Genomic DNA, 9,694 nt, shown 5'->3' with positions numbered 1-9,694 from the left:
TGTCGTCTCGGGAGTCTGAGACGTTCGCTGGTAGGCCCCGCCCCCAGATCGCCGTATGAACACGACTGATGAAGTAGAGAGATCAGCTCATCAGCGAGAGATCATCAGAGAGAGATAAGCGAAGAAGGAAGAGACGAAGGATAAGAGAGGAAGAAGGCGCACGAGAGTTTGATCGGAATCGGGTCAAGTCACCTAGTTAGAGAGAGAACGACAGAGGCATTCCGACGTTGAGCAAGCCTTCAGGGGAGAAAGCGTCCTACAAGTCGGTTTTGAGGAGTAACCGGCCCTTCAAGTATCAAGGATAGACATTGCTTTCCGCAGTACAGAGTCAAGACGACATCTAAACTTCTAGAGCTCTCCTTCGTGAAGCCATCACTTCGAGCATTGATTTTCGACAGGTGCAAAACCGGCCAGCAAGGATTTCATTTCCTCACTGTTTCCCCAGTTCACGCATTATAAGATTTTACTTTTGTTATGTAGGAGAAACCATTCTACATTTATCTTTGTTAGTAAGCTTGTAAATAAACCTTTGTTCTGTTAGAGTTTCTTTCTATAGTTTGTATCCCCAGTTTCAACTGTTGGTGTTGAACCTTTTTGTTCATTATAATATCGAACCTGTAGCGGACCCTCGGGTTCGTGTCCGTGCAGGTATCGGCAGCTGATAAACAAGGGAATCATAGACACCTACAATGCAGGGGAAGATTTTATTGAAGAAGCAAGAGCACTTGGAGTTTGTTCGCACCAATAGCAGTTCTATCATAAAAAATTAAAAAAAAAAAAAAAAATATATAGATATAAACCGCCTTGCGATGCAGACGCAACACCACCATCAGCAGGACGGGCCTCGAAACTGGAAGATGGAAGGAAGTCATTCGACGAAAGCCTTAAATACAAAATTTCTTAGACATAAGAATATTTTTGTAATTATAAACAAATGTTTTTTTTATTAACCAAGAATGTGTCTAATCACCGTCGAATGTTTCATCGGATATATATAGACAGTTGTTTCACCATTTTGAAAATTGTCCAAAAGGTAAGGCACACTGCTGCAGGCTATGATGATTGCACAGCTATTGCAGATTGTGAAGGACTTTTTAAAGCATTGTTCCGTACTAACAACAATTAGCGAAGCCTCTAACACCAAATGTTTCAAAGTTTTTCAGATTGTTCTAATCAAATAGTGGATTTTCTCGTTTCTATGCAGAATTGTACTGTTTGAATTTAAAATGGTGTAATTATGAACTTTGCCCTACGTGCTTAGATATTTAAAATGTGCGACCCAGAGTTCGTCGAGGGAGAAATTCATCGCATTCCAATCAACTTTCAGAGGACTAAGATAACCCGATTATTTTCTTGACAACTTTCAGATTATATATATATATATACATATATATATATATATATATATATATATATATATATATATATATCTATATATATATCACGGGCGCTGATGCCTTCAACACTAGCTGAAGTCGTGACCACCTGATCTCTGCACAATCAAATGTGGAACTATAGGAGATCTGTAAAGATGGTCCATGGACTTGGAATCCAAGGGAAACCATTCCCAACAGCAGTACCTCCTCAAGAAAGAAGTACTGTAATGTGTGTTGCAAGGGAAAACAGACCCTGTCAACATCCTCTACAAGCATCTTGTAGTACCTAACAAGGTGCAACAATGGGTCATTCGACTAGCCTACAATGGGATAGGATGACACTTCGGTATCATCCACAGTCTTAATGGACAACTTTTATTGGACTGGGCTGAGGAAAGCAACTAAAAACTTATGTTGTTATGTGTCCCACCTGTCAGAATGGTTGGGCAATTCCAATGAAAGGAGTACCCAAGAGCCAAAGTTAGGTAACATACCCACTGTTAGTGTTCCTTGCTTCTGGGACATTATTATAGACTACCACATGCCTCACTGACACATCTGCTCCAAGGCAGGAAACTCCCATTGCCTCATAGTCATAAATGGATTCCGTCCCGCTATGGCGGGAGCGAAAGCCATACTCAAGAGCGACAGAATCAATTGCAAGCAGCTTGGCCCATCGCTCAAGCAATGGAAAGTGCAACACTGGAAAGAGTAAGAGATCAAGTTTGATAAAAAAAAAAAAAAGGGGGCAAGAAAAGAACAGATATTTTCAATGAGAGTAGAGGTCCTTGTCCTCAAGACTGGAGCATCCTGGCCACTTAGACACAGTTTACTGGGTCCCATATAGTGCTAGCCAAGAGAAGTAAACCTGAACTATTTAGTGAACTGTGGCAAAGGCAAGCCAAGTGATTCCATGTGAATTTGACTTATGACCCCCAGCCCCCTTCCTTAATCCAACTCCCAGGTTCTAATAACAAGTTACATCATTCCCAGGTTTTAACCGGAAAAACCACAGGTAGGATTTACAGGGAAATATTATTGAAAAGAATACAGCAAGGTGGCTCAAGACGTGCTGAGCTGTACATTGGTCCTAGAACACCATGTAAATCGTGAGGATAGCACTCAGCCAATCACTCAGGGATTTTACAACATTAATCCACAGAAGGCCGAGTGCATAAAACAACAAGTTTGAGTTACAATTGTGCTTGTACCAAAAGAGGGAGGAGATAGATTATGAGTGGACTTCCAAAAATTAAAGTCACAACCCCTGAATAATATCCTCTCCTGAAAATACAGTGAACCCCCTGTATTCGAGCACTCTGGATTTGCGGACTCACATTTTCGCAGACTTCTATCTGGAACATATACACTCATTATTCGCAGAGAATTCGCCTATTCAAGGCATTTTTTTATGAGAAATATCCTCAAATTTTTAGTGGGTTTTTCTTGAGTTTTAACTAACAAAATAGGCAGTTTTAAGTGTTTTTTAATAGTGGTTTCAACTATTCATGGGGAGGGGGGGGAGTTGAGTTGGTACACGCCCCTTCCCTACGTAAAATCGACTTGGAAAAAGGTTATTGGAAGGGGCCCTCTCAGTGGAGTCACACCCACTGCCACTACTTTTAACAACTCAAGATGGCTTCTACCCAAATATACAGCAATGCCCTTCAATTTAAAAAATGCACCAGGCTGTTTCCAAAGATTGATGAACAAGGTTCTTGCTGGGATTGAAAAATGTGCCGTGTACTTAGAACGACATAGTCATTTATGTCCTAGCCTAGGAGCAACATCAACATCTTGGAAAAAGTTATTCGAACTCTCAGAAAGGTGAACTTAGTACTAAACTTGAAGTAGCACTTTGGAGCTGCACAAATTCCATACCTAGGTCATATTGTAGGAAGTGGCAAAATAATGCTCAAAGATGTGAACATCCAAGCCATTCTAGATATGCCATATTCAGAAACAAAGAAACAAGCCTAAAGATTCGTCAGACTAGTGCAATACTTCAGGAGATTCATACCAAACTTCTCAGAAGGTGCAGCTCCCATTACCAACCTTGCTATTGGAAATAAAACCTTCAAGTATACAATTGAATGCAGAGAAAGTATACGATAATTTAAAAGCTAGCTAAAATTTTAAAACTAAGCCACGTAACTAAGCACACCAGATTATGACAAAACCATTCTATTTGGCCGTACATACCAGCAATGTGGGAATAGGAGCAGTACTGATCCAGATTACCATTGGCATCAACATTCCCTAAACATATTACTCAAAGAAACTTGACCCAGCAGAAAGAAAACGAGATACAGCACCATAGAGAAAGGGTTATTAAGAATGGCATTAGCAATGAAACACTATAAAAGCATATCATGCAGATCACAAGCTCCCCCTTATGGTTTTAACGATCCACCCAACCGTTGAGATATCTGACTCAATTTTGGAATCAGATAAAAGCACTTGGTGTGATGGAGTCTGGACATGCAAAATTATAATTGGATATTGAATACATCCAGGGAACTGAAAATAAAATAGCAGATGTGCTCTCATGACACTATGTTTCAAAAAGTTCATCTTCATTTTCCCTGAGTATTAGATTTACTAATCAGAGGTGAAGTCTAAATAACTCCACTCACAAACTGCTTGAATCTTATAGTATCTCCCATATGTTATAAAGTCCTCTCTGAATAACCTCTTTGTATCCCGAGACTACTATGAAATTCATGGCCTCTGTACCCACGGTTTTTGGTTTGATTTTGCTCCTTATCAAAGCATCGGATGTAGCTGAAAGTTGACATATGTATATTTTACAACTACACACAAATTTTGTCAGCATTATCAATAAACCTAAACCCGATAGTTTTAATTTTTTTTGAGTATGATCTATAGCCGACCGACGCCATGGCCAATGATTGCGAGCCAAGAGTCGAAAAAGCATTCATTAAGTAAGCAAGGTAAACATCGTTTTACGGAATGTTGCCCCGCCCATCCACCAGACAGAAACCCATTCACCTTATTCCATCGGCTGTGAAACCCATAGTAGTCAAGAATGGCTATCAGGATTTGGAATTGTCCCCGTGGTTGCAAACTGCATTTGTCTTACGACTTGCAACTTTATACAGTCAGAGAAAGCCCGTGGCCATTCTTACTATAGCCTGAATAGGTAATTATTCAGTTTCTAGTTTAAATCCAATGTTTATGGTCGATTTTGTATTTAGACGTAACGTGATTATAATACTTGTAATGTCATTCAGGATTCTGAACATTGTCCATTTACTATTCACTATGCCGCCAAGCAGAGAGAGAGAGAGAGAAAGAGAGAGATTGTATGTAAACAGTCTTTATATAACTATTTTTGTTAAAATAAGATTTTTATCTGAAGTTAAATACAAGCTTATATGTGCTTAAATCTCCAGCAGACCAACGGATCATCCGATACCATTTTTTTTCTTCTTCTTTAGTCTGTACGACCATGTTGGATATAAAGACTTTATGAATGGCGGAACGATACATAGATGTGGGTGGGGTATCTGTGTTAGCGTAGTAATACTACTGTAGCAGTAGTCTCGCAAAATAGTAATAGCAGCAAATACATGAATTAAACGTTTAGGCCAACTGCTGGGATCCTTGAGGATCATTTAGCACTTCTTACAACTACTCGGAAAGAAATTTTTATATGCCAGAAGTTAGATTTTTCTAATACAACAATGTCCATGGTAGCCTTCATTGTTATCCTGAATTACAACGAGGCCAAAGTGGGTGGAGCCTCATGAAGTCATCATTCTGACGATAATTATTGGTGAAGGTTTTAAAGCCAAAATACGGTACCGACTATTTTTTTTTTTAGCAAATAGGTAGATGAGCCGATAAATAAAAAATTGCTTGACATTGGATACAGCAGTTATCAAATCAAGCTTGTCCACTATGTCTTTGAAAATTACCAACTATTCCTACATCTTGTCAATCTGATTGTGACCTATAAAGCAGATTATATTATCTTAGGACACTTATTTTGGGAGTTAGACTAATAATCGAACGTTTTTTTTTTGTTTTTATTTATTAACATATTTTGTTGGTTTGTTCACTATGAAAATTATCAGTGGAGAGGATTCAGAGTTCATAAAGGGTGCTAATGCTTTTGCTTGTATTTAATTTTTATGTCATTGTTGCCAGAGGTATAGCCTTCGTTACGTATAGCCAATCATCCATCGAGAAAGAGGGAAGAAATGCTGTCATAAGTTACGTAACGAGTGCGTTCGAAACCTTATCTCTGAGTAGTTGGCCCGTCTTCAAAAAAGTCACTTTTACATTATAAATACCAAATTTATTCAACCTACGTAATGCAGAATACAGTCAAAATTTATGTGTAGATATAATGTGTACTCTGAATAAGCGTTATATCTATGAAATGCATAGATAAAAAGTTATTGCCAAAAAAACCGTGTTACAGAAGCCCTGAATCTCATAGTAGTAGTTTACCTGTACTTTTCTGCACCATTGTTAGTACCAGACCTTGTGTCAGTGATAACAACAAGTGGGATGATATATGGAAAAAGAAATTGCTAGGTAAAGCATAAGTACAATAAATAAGACATTTGCAAAGGATTTGTATGTTAAATTGAGTTATGTAGAGTAATGGATACAGGCAAGTCTGCTTTAATGGTAAAGTTAAATTCAGAGTTGAATTGAATTTGAGTTGAATTTTGCAATATATGCTTGAATTGCCTAAAATCGAACTTTGCTGCAGACATGATTTAGTGTTACAAAGTTTATGGGCTATATTAGGAGAGAGAAAAGAGAGCGAGAGGGGGGAATCATCATACTGTAAGGAACAATTATGTCCATCTGTCTGTTCTGTTATTCAGTCACAGCTAAACAGCTCGGCAGGTTTAAACCAATCGAAAACTTCGGATTGGTTTGGGAGAGGGCTTTCTTTATGATCGAGTATGGTTTATTGCCTCATATTAACTAGCTGACCTACCCACTGCCCAGGAATAACTAGCTGAACCTACCCAGCACTGCCCAGGAAAACTGTGATGACAGACTGACAGATACAGGTAGGGGAGGGAAGAGGGAAGGAGGCGGGTTTTCCTGAAGTATATTACAGAAGTGAGTTTAGCAGTACACTCATGTATACTGAATCACTACAAATTCATGCAGTTGGCTTAGGACAGATCTTTGCACAACTCTCTTCTGCTTTGCTGGTGGCAGTTTATCTCACACAATCAATAAAAGGCTTTTGTTCAGCATGATTTTTCTCTTCTAACAGAGAGCGTAATTTCCCCTTCCCTCCCCTCTATCTTCCCCTCACCCTCCCATCCCTCTCCCCTCCCAATTCCACCACTCCATCCTCTTCCCTTCTTTCTCCCTCCCTTCCCTAGCCATCTTCCCTCAATTTCCCCCTCCCTCTCCCTTCCCCTACCCGTACCCTGTCATTTTAAAACTTTTCTTGGGCAGCCTTGGGTAGATCAGCTAGTTTTTGTAATTCGTAAAATTTTTGTAAACGTTCACGACAGTTAAGGTGGTGTAATGTCTTACCCGATTGGGGAGGGGTGACAGGCATCATTTTGACACTTGTTTTCAATTTTTTCTCCTTAGAAACATGAAATAAAACATGGAAGAAATGGAGAAATAGAGCTTGAGAAATTGCCTGAGTTAGACTGGAAATGTAAAGTAAAGCAAAAATTGTTTTTTTTTTGACTTTGAGCTGTATTGACTAATTGCCTGTCCCCTTTCGCATTAACGATTTCTTGAGTAAGAAAACACGAATAGGCCATCGGCCACCTGCAAAAATGTCACTTTAATGTCCTATCATTTTTTATTTATTGCAGGTCAAACACAGTCATGGACCATCTCTTCTCCTAAAAACCAATTAGCACACTGGCCTTAGCTGATAACAACTTGTCTCTTTGAGAAAGATGGAGAACCTTTTGGGACCGAACCCCTCAGAATTATTGTTCAAATCCCCGGTCAAATTTCACGGAGGTCATTTGGAGGGCATCAGGCCCCCTAAAAATCGGTAAATTTCACACCCTCGCACATCAATATAATAATGATTACTTAACGTCATCAGTTCAGACCATTTGAAATATAGTTGCAACAATACCTCATCATCTCACCGCCTCCAAAGGGCACGTGACACAAAGATCCTTTGCGTACTCCCCGCCGCTCATGTCTTTTGTTTTCCAAAATCTCCATTCATCTCCAGCCTCCTTTCATAGTTCTAATTTACGTAGGTTGGGTCTTCCAACGCACCCGTCCGACGCTATCACGTGTTATTTTTTCCAAGGGTTGTGGACGCGACATTTGCCAGCCATCTCTGTCTCACTTTCATCATTATCTCATCTGTATGGAACTTCAGAAATTTCCCTTGTAGTACTGTTCATGACACTTTTAGTGACTCCTAATATTCTTCCTAAGTGATCTTCTCGCCTATAGCAAAAACATTCTTGCAGATATACGTAGTTTTACAGTCATCCACACACACACTTCGAAACGTTGCAACCTAGTAAATATGAGTTTCTTGCCCTGTTGATAAATATATATATATATATATATATATATATATATATATATATATATAATATATATATATATATTTATCTGTATCCAGAAGTTGGTAAGCTTTTCACAAAATGAAATCACGCTCTTGCAAAAATACTAGCAGCAACTACTTTCCCGCACAATTATTCTTCAAAGACGTCTCATAATTTCTAAATATTTGCGTTCCGCGTCATCCTACTCCTCACGTTCCTAAATTACCTTTTTATTCCAATCATCCTTTCATTTCATGATACGAACTTTTATAAGGAACTCCATGGTTTTTAACATCAGGTCATCTCCCTGCCGTGAAAATCAAATTTAGATCCATTCATGACCTCGTGTGTTATTTTACAAGTTAACTTATCCTCGATGTAATCGAGGAACCTACGTACATTGGATCGACTCAATAGGTTACTTAAGGTCCGAATCGACAGTCATAGCAACTGCAAGCTACAGAACTGGCACTAAACTTTCTAACCCCGAATTTTCCATCATAAGGATTATACCGATAAATGCAAATATTCCAACCAGTTCAACGACTTTAAGTTTTGAGCAGAGCCTCCAATCATATGATTTTAAACAATTAATGAATCATCGTGTATTTAAGAAAAAAAAAGGGGGGGTCCTCTCACTGTATACTCATCCACGTCTACACCTATTTACCTCTCGTGAAGTGTCTACGTTTTCGGTAGTCCTTCCTCTGCCTCCACACACAACGGTTGGTCCTTGATCTTATTTTTAACTGTATGTTTTATTGTACCTTATATTGTGTACTTTAATAATCGTCACTTACTTTTATTGTACTACTTAGGTATTATTAATCAGTAGCTTGGAAATGACACCTGCTGGTTGGCTTCGAAACCTTACAACCTGATAAATATGACTTTCTTGACCTGTTGGTGTGATCCCCCTGCCTTCATTGTGTTGTGGGGTTTGAGAAACCTCCGCCTGTTGTTGTGATGTTGTTGTTGTTGTTATTATTATTATTATTATTATTATTATTATTATTATTAGTATTATTATTATTATTATTATTATTATTATTTTTTAAAAGGTCATTAAAACACTCTGGTTTTGTTAAAGTAAGGACTGTATTTGGTGGGCTTACTTCCACTCTTGCTTTAAACCAGAGTGTTTTCTTTAATGGGCTTCTTATACTTGAGAACGTATCCTGTTATAACAGAAGAATTTTATTTACATTATATATATATATATATATAAATAAATAAATATATATATATATATATATATATATATATATATATTATATATATAATATACATCTATATATATATATATAATATATATATATATATATATATATATATATAATAATATATATATAATTTATATTTATATATATATATAATATTATATATATATATATATATATATATATATATACATATATATATATATATATATAGGTTGCCAGATTACAAGATTGGATTGTTTGTTTGTATGGTGCTTTTACGTTGCATGGAACCAGTGGTTATTCAGCAACGGGACCAACGGCTTTACGGGACTTCCGAACCACGTCGAGAGTGAAACTTATCACCAGAAATACACATTTCTCACTCCTCAATGGAATGGCCGAGAATCGAACCCGCTATCACCGAGGTGGGACGCCAAATACCATACCAACCACGCCGCTGAGGCGCTTTACAAGATTGGAGATCCGGGACACACACTCAAACCAATATACTATAAAAACAAGTAGAGACAATTACCACGTAAGTGAGAAGCATACAGCAAGAATTTGAATGAGATATAAA

Source organism: Macrobrachium nipponense, chromosome 3, assembly GCF_015104395.2.
Source record: "Macrobrachium nipponense isolate FS-2020 chromosome 3, ASM1510439v2, whole genome shotgun sequence".
Taxonomy (NCBI): Eukaryota; Metazoa; Arthropoda; class Malacostraca; order Decapoda; family Palaemonidae; genus Macrobrachium; species Macrobrachium nipponense.
This window is presented reverse-complemented; position numbering follows the sequence as displayed.